The 8,096-nt window shown below is 43.5% G+C and overlaps 1 pseudogene; it reads left to right on the plus strand.

The window, feature by feature from the left end:
• The first annotated feature begins 907 nt into the window (after window positions 1–907).
• Window positions 908–1,025, plus strand: LOC126105219 (5S ribosomal RNA; annotated as a pseudogene).
• The last annotated feature ends 7,071 nt before the right edge of the window (window positions 1,026–8,096 follow it).

The following is an 8,096-nucleotide window of genomic DNA, read 5'->3' on the forward strand; positions in this document are numbered from 1 at the left end:
TTTTTACCTCAGAGAGATGTCATCAGTGACGAGTTTTTACTATCGCCTACAGTTCCCTTGCTTCTGTGTTGAATTTTGTTTCTTTTGCGAAGTACAGTGGACTTTTACACATGCTTTACCTCACTAACATGCTAATGCAGCTGCAACTGCAATGTAATCCTGGAACAGTGTATTATGAAACGAACAAGTGAGGACAAAATAGTTATGAAAACGTATGAAAAAGTTCGTTCTTCATATAAATGGGGACATTTAATTTCTTCACTTTTGTCGTTGCAAACCCACACCAAATCTCATTGCACCAGCTGTCGATGGCACTTAAGAAATTACATTATTCCACAGCAGGTTCAAAAATGGCTCTGAGCACTATGGGACTTAACGTCTGAAGTCATCAGTCGCCTAAAACTTAGAACTACTTAAACCTAACTAACCTAAGGACATCACACACATCCATGCCCGAGGCAGGATTCGAACCTGCGACCGTAGCGGTCGCGCGGTTTCAGGCTGAAGCGCCAAGAACCGCTCGGCCACTCCGGCTGGCCCACAGCAGGAATATGTAGTTACTTGCATATCGCAGATGATGAGATAACTGCACATGTTAACCATTTTCAGAATACTCTCCCTCTGAATGTTATCATTTGCCACAAACTTGTTTCAGTAGCGTGATTAGTTTATGGGTGGGTGGAAGTAAGAGCGTTACATACAATTTATTTTCTCAAGATTGGAGATAGACAGAGATCTTATCCAAGTTTTTAAAAAAATTGTTGTATTAGATATGTTATATATACACCAGCAGTGTAAGTACGAAAGTACACCAAACATAAATTCATAGCGCCTCCTGTTCAATGAATCGAATTTTGTGTGGTGGGTTACATAATTTAAAAATATCGCAATAACTCTGGCTATTAATGGCAACGGCCTTGCCGCAGTGGATACACCGGTTCCTGTCAGATCACCGACGTTAAGCGCTGTCGGGCGTGGCCGGCACTTGGATGGGTGACCATCCGGGCCTCCGTGCGCTGTTGCCATTCTTCGGCGTGCACTCAGCCTCGTGATGCCAGTTGAGGAGCTACGCGACCGAATAGTAGTGGCTTCGGTCAAGAATACCATCATAACGACCGGGAGAGCCGTGTGCTGACCACGCGCTCCTCCCATCCACGTCCTCCTCTGAGGATGACACGGCGGTCGGATTGTCCCGATGGACCATTTGTGGCCTGAAGACGGGGTGCTATGGCTATTTATGGAAAGAGAAGCAGTTCACCACAAAATAAGTGGCTTTAGGATTTTAAAATATCATTTTCATCGAATAGTTTGTTTAAAATTGTTTGAGAAAGATTGCTGAGCAGTCAAGTGTACACCTGCAGCGCCGCCCCCACCCCCCTTCCCTCCCGTGTAGTGAGTCGGCATTGGCCGCACTGAAGTGACCTGTCTCTTGCTATCCGTGCTGCTTCATTACATAACATGCCGATATTTTTCGCAATGCTTGGAAGTCGCGCCGTGCTGGCCTCCATAGTCAGTAACCTGCTTTGCTTGTGGGCAGACCCTAAGGAACGAGGACTACAGCTGAAGTTCCTTTGATTCGAAAAAAAAAGCAATATTGGTAGAGTCATACCGATAAGCTGCACGAACAAATTTTTGTGCCAAGTTGCAGAGTATATGCGGGCACTAAGCTCGACTTAGTCTTTCTCTGGATAACTTGCAGTGAACAATGTTGTATGGCGACAAATGCTCTAATCCAGACAGGCGTTTGACCATAGTCCAACGGCGGTGCAATTTTATTGTTGTCTACAGCCACACATTGTAAAGCTTGACAACATGAGAAATGTTTGCATCTCTCTGTTGTCATGCATAAGCAAATCTCAACCCCTCTGTTTCCGTATCGCGTGCGCGCGCTTTCTCTCTCCGCCCTCCTACGCAGAGGTGTCTTCCGACGTGCCGCACACTGTAGTCCATGCCTTCTATTTACCTATCCAACTTTACTCTTGCAAGCGATTTCACTTTTGCAATATTTAACTCTGAAACAATAAATAAAGAACAGTAAATGCAGCTTACCTCTGTTTCAGTGTCCTTTATTAAAGGCTACTGCTTTCGGAAGATGGAGAATTAATCTTTCAAAACTACATAGCCTTTAAGGGGGGTAGGACGTCAAACGGGCCGACTTGGAGCAGGAGAGGCACCACAGGATATTCTATTTTCTACTGTCTATACGTTTAAAAATAAATTCATAAAACTTTGTCAGCATGACCAGGAAGGATTCAGGATTCACACTCGTAGCAGTGGAAGTGCAAAAATATAACAAAATAAATTTTTTTAGATATGAAATTTCATCATTTTTTCACTTACTATTGGCTGCACTTGTAGCTATAGGTACATTTTTCTTCACTAATAAGAGAGATTCTTTGATGAATTTTGCACAGCATACAAACCATACTTACAGGTGTATGAAACACTAGAATTTTCCAAATCTATTAAAAACTATGGTAAAAATTGAGATAATTAACTACAAAATTTGATTTTTTCTAAACATAAAGTTTTAAAACATAACAGCTCATTCATTTTTTCATAAATTAAATAGATTCTAGAGTTTCAGACACCTGTAAGTATGGTTTGTATGCTGTGCAAAATTCATCGAACAGTCTCTCTTACTTATGAAGAAAAGTGTACCTATAGCAACAAATGAAGCCAATAGTAAGTGAAGGAATGATGAAATTTCACATGTAAAAAAAACTATTTTGTTATGTTTTTAAACTTCCGCTGCTACGAGTGTGAATCCTGAATCCTTCCTGGTCATGCTGACAAAGTTTTATGAATTTACTTGTAAAAGTATAGACAGTGGAAATTAAAATGTTCTGTGGTGCCTCTCCTGCTCCAAGTCGGCCCCCTTAATATTGGATGTAGTGATAGAGGCGAACTATATTTACTGTAATTAATAATTGTCGACATCGCGCTACTAATCAATAAGTTTATAATAAATAAGTCGCAAAACTGGCTGTCAAAATCGGCACTACAAGTACCAGCATGATATTTATTTCATTTTTCTATATACTGCTCTGTAAGATTAACACTTATCCCATCGTTTGTCAAGGTGTCGAATGAATGCAGCGAAGTATTTTTGAACCAGTTGTCGCATCCAACGGCCTCATTCTCGTGAAAGTGTTGCCCAACCACATGGTTCTGAAGAGCGCTAGTAGCTGAAAATCATTGATGGCCAAGTTGTGCCTGTATGGTGAAAGTTCAAGCGCTGGCATATTCTCTTCATTTGTTTCGTTATGTGCTTCATTCTGAAACAGCTCTGGTACTCACAAAGAGCGTGTTGCAGCGAACGCTGATGTTGAATCTTGTCGCTGCGTTGCGTGCAGAGGCAACGCGTCTGGGACCCGCAGGCGGCGTGAGGCGGCCCGGGAGGAGCCGTCGCGGGACTGCGCGGGGGTCGATCCCAGGAGTTCCAGTAAGAAGGACCGCAGCAGCGCCCACTGTCTGCGTTTCGCCGACTCCTGGTGTGTACTCTCAACTTCGGCCTGCGTCTATATCCACATACAAACGCCACAAGCTTCTGTACAGGGCATCGCAGGGGACTTTAGCATTAAGAGTCTCCCCATCCTGTTCCATTTGTGTATTGAGCTTCTGTATGCCCATTGGTCTCTCTACACCTGCATCTAAACTCCGCTTACCACATTTCTGTGTGTGGTGGAGGCTACTTCTGGTAGCACTGCCATTTACCCCTCTTCCTTGTTCCCCCAAAGAGCGTTGCGCGGGAAGAACGATCGTGGATAAACCTTTGGACGAGCTCTAATCTGATTCTATCGTCGTGGTCATTTCGTGAGATATACGTCTGCGAGACCAAAACGTTGCTCGACTGATGTTGGAACGTATGTTCTCGAAATTTCAAAAGTAAAGTTCTACATCTACATCTATACTCCGCAATCGACCATACGGTGCGTGGCGGAGGGTACCTCGTACCACAACTAGCATCTTCTCTCCCTGTTCCACTCCCAAACAGAACGAGGGAAAAATGACTGCTTATATGCCTCTCTACGAGCCCTAATCTCTCTTGTCTTATTTTTGTGGTCTTTCCGCGAAATATAAGTTGGCGGTAGCAAAGTTGTACTGCAGTCAGCCTCAAATGCTGGTTCTCTAAATTTCCTCAATAGCGATTCACGAAAAGAACGCCTCCTTTCCTCCAGAGACTCCCACCTGAGCTCCGGAAGTATTTCCGTAACACTCGCGTGATGATCAAACGTACCAGTAACAAATCTAGTAGCCCGCCTCTGAATTGTTTCTATGTCCTCCCTCAATCCGACCTGATAGGGATCCCAAACGCTCGAGCACTACTCAAGAGTAGGTCGTATTAGTGTTTTATAAACGGTCTCCTTTACAGATGAACCACATCTTCCCAAAATTCTACCAATGAACCGAAGACGACTATCCGCCTTCCCCACAACTGCCATTACATGCTTGTCCCACTTCATATCGCTCTGCAATGTTACCCCCAAATATTTACTCGACGTGACTGTGTCAAGCGCTACACTACTAACGGAGTATTCAAACATTACGGGATTCTTTTTCCTATTCATCTGCATTAATTTATATTTATCTGTATTTAGAGTTAGCTGCCATTCTTTACAACAATCACGAATCCTGTCCAAGTCATCTTGTATCCTCCTACAGTCACTCAACGACGACACCTTCCCGTACACCACAGCATCATCAGCAAACAGCCGCACATTGCTATCCACTCTGTCCAAAAGATCATTTGATGTGGTCAAAAGTATCCAGACACCCTCAAAAACATAAGTTGTTCATAAAAGATGCATCATGCTGCCACCTACTGCCAGGTAATCCATATCAGCGACCTCAGTAGTCATTAGACATCAGTATTGGTACTAAGTTCGTTCTGGCACACTCTGCATTGATGCCAGATGTATCCAAGATGGCGACGATGACGTCATCAAAGATGGCGGATTGTAGACTTGGCAACAGTGCATGATGTAATCCAAGATGGTGGCCATGACGTAAGCTGATGACGCAAGAACCATAATCCAAGATGGCGGCTTTAGTTGGGAAAGTGCCATGCCCCACCATCCCTGCCGTACCCCCTAGCACAGAATTCAAATTCCATCAGGACAATGCAATCTCTACTAACCTAAGAAAATAGCGGGAAAGAAAGGTCACTTGGTCTACCTCCACTAACCTCACCTGACTGCCACCTCTTCCTAGAGATCTAGGGATTGGCGCGAAGTTTGAATGTTGGCGGTAAAGAAAGGTTACTTGGGCTATCTCTACTAACCTACGAAAATGGCAGGAAACAAAGGATAGTTGGACAACCTCCACAAACCTCCAACTGCCACCTCATCCTAGGAAATGGCGGGGAGAGGACTCGACTTATGCTGGACATAAGTCTTTATTTTGCATGCACTATTTATTTATACAATTAGAGGCAGTACCACCATCAAATGTGTTCACCACAAGGTCTGGGTCTAGTACACAGTACCACCACCAGAGGGTGCTGTCGTCCCTTCTGTGACATAATCCAAGATGGCGGTCTGATGGTGAAGAGGAAGGGCCTCATAACAGGAAATTCAGGGGTATATTTTTATTTTTAAAGAAATCAGTTTTTGGGGGTCGGATTTCTCTTGCTCATCTTTCAATGCTGTTTGGAAACATGTAGGTCTTGTAAGAAGTAATTATGTGGAGCAAACATAATGCATAACCTAATGTTCGGCACTGTACTCTGGGTGTATTAACTAGAGCGATATTGGGATGCGGATCCACAATATGCCATACAAGGCATAGGGTTTGAAGGTGGATCTGCCATGCACAATGTACGGAGCGGTGTTGGGATGCAGATCCACAATATACCACACACAAGTTACCATTCGAGTGTGAATCTGCTGCACACTATACATATATCGTGACCGAAGTTTGGAAGTGGATACACCACACGTTGCATCTGGGATAGGGTTTGCCAGTGGACCAATCAAGCACTATGTACGAAAACATTTTCTATGTTCGAAGTTTGGTTCACCAGAGAGGGGACTGGGTCCTGGGGGCCTTCTGCGGCAGTAAGGGGAAGAAGTATGTGGAAGCAAGAGGAATCCAAGAAAACGTCGACATGGAAGCAAAGGAAATCAGGAAAGCAGTCAATTTTTCTCTGTTGAGGTAGCATTATACTGTGTGTCTTTTGAGGTACCAGTGATACACGCGAGTTGACTACTGTATTTGACGCTTCTCAGGAAGACAGAGAACCATCTGCATCTAAACTTACATGCATCTGCATTAAAGGATAACAGAGAGTGGACAGGGTGATCGATTGACATGGAGCTGTAACGGGGTATGAATTAATGGTTGACTGATGATGCATTCTAGAGAGGGAGTGGTTGCTGCAGGTCAATTTTTCCACTGTTCTGTCAGGATGCATCAGTAACATGACATAGCCTGCGTTCTACTCATATACAGCCACGTGTTCTGTATGTGATTTAAAGCACTGTCTACGTGCGATCATTAACGGTAAACCTGTCGGTCATCAGAGGACTTCCATCTCATGTGTGATGAAACATGACACATTCCCCTAAACGAACTATGATTTATGCGATGTAATCCATCCCCGTATCGCATCTTGGGTGTAAAATCAAGACTTCGGCGTCATAACTAATTTGGTAGGTGCTTGTGAGGCATGCAATCCCTGTGTATACATTTACCTGACAGGTGTGGTGTTTACAGAGTTAGTGGCGGAATGACTTGTCAGACGCTGCTGCTATCCATTTATCTGTTTCCTTGTAGGAGGTATCCCCCGCTACTAACGATCATTTTACATAGGTCTGAGGCAGGCATAGTATAATTTCTTAACCATGATTGGATGTGAACAGTCAATGCTATACATCTCTGGAAAGCTATGTTGTGCTCGTATCACACACAGCCGATGTTTCACAACAATAGTTTTATGGTTCAGTAACATAGTTTATCATAGAGAAACTGGGAAGAAGGATGTATGTCCCGCACTTGAATTATATTTCTTACATTGAAATATTAACAGTACTTACATTCCATATGACTCATAGGTTGGAAACGCAAGCGATCTAACATTATAGCCCGTTTTAAGTGCAGAACGTTGTAGCCTTAGGAGTGCATATGTTTATGTTCTCTCTTACCACTACCTTCCAGGTACTGATCTTACCTAGACTCTGGAATAATACTTTAAAATTGATAGCTTGGTTGATTTACGTAAAAATGCTCGGACTCCAACCGCCTGGAGCTCCATCAAGAACAAAAATCTTTCGTTTCCTGTTCTTAACTGCCAGCATTTACAACATGTTATTTTCAAATCTATTACTATACATCGATAGAGAGTGCTAACCTCCTTGACATGGGCACCTCTTGAGAAATCTTGGCATGAAGTATACAGCATACTTAAACGTGTCATCGCTGACTAAAGAAGACTACACAACGGGCTTTTTATTCGGAGCCGGCCGGAGTGGCCGAGCAGTTCTAGGCGCTACAGTCTGGAACCACGTGACTGCTACGGTTGCAGGTTCGAAACCTGCCTCGGGCATGGATGTGTGTGATGTCCTTAGGTTAGTTTAAATAGTTCTAAGTTCTAGGAGACTGATGACCTCAGAAGTTAAGTCCCATAGTGCTCAGAGCCATTTTTGCCAAATATTGTGTACTTGGATGGGAGAGGACTCAGTAAGCTCCGTTCATGCACAAGATGTGGAATGTAGCGGTCTACTTCTGGTTGGTTGCAGATTAAATCGGTAGCAGATTGGGTTCGTCAATGACAGTGTTAGGGGGTCTTTCATTCTCTAATTTTACCCTAAGACTTGTGAGAATGCTCTGTGACTCCCATCAGCATTGAGATGGATCGTAAATTAAGCACTATGCTCGATGTGTTAGGAATATGTAGAGTGCTGCCTGATATACTTTGATGATGGATGTGTTCGAGAATTAACAATGAATGGACGTACTGCATAGTCATCTATCTACATTCGCAATGATACTCGCAAAGTGGAGAAGGGGTGGTTTAGCTATGATACTGAAATTGGAAACCACGCTGTCACATCATTGGTCGGTGTTGAAATTAGCGTAAAATTGCTCACAGTATC

The sequence above is a fragment of the Schistocerca cancellata genome, chromosome 1 (assembly GCF_023864275.1).
Source record: "Schistocerca cancellata isolate TAMUIC-IGC-003103 chromosome 1, iqSchCanc2.1, whole genome shotgun sequence".
Taxonomy (NCBI): Eukaryota; Metazoa; Arthropoda; class Insecta; order Orthoptera; family Acrididae; genus Schistocerca; species Schistocerca cancellata.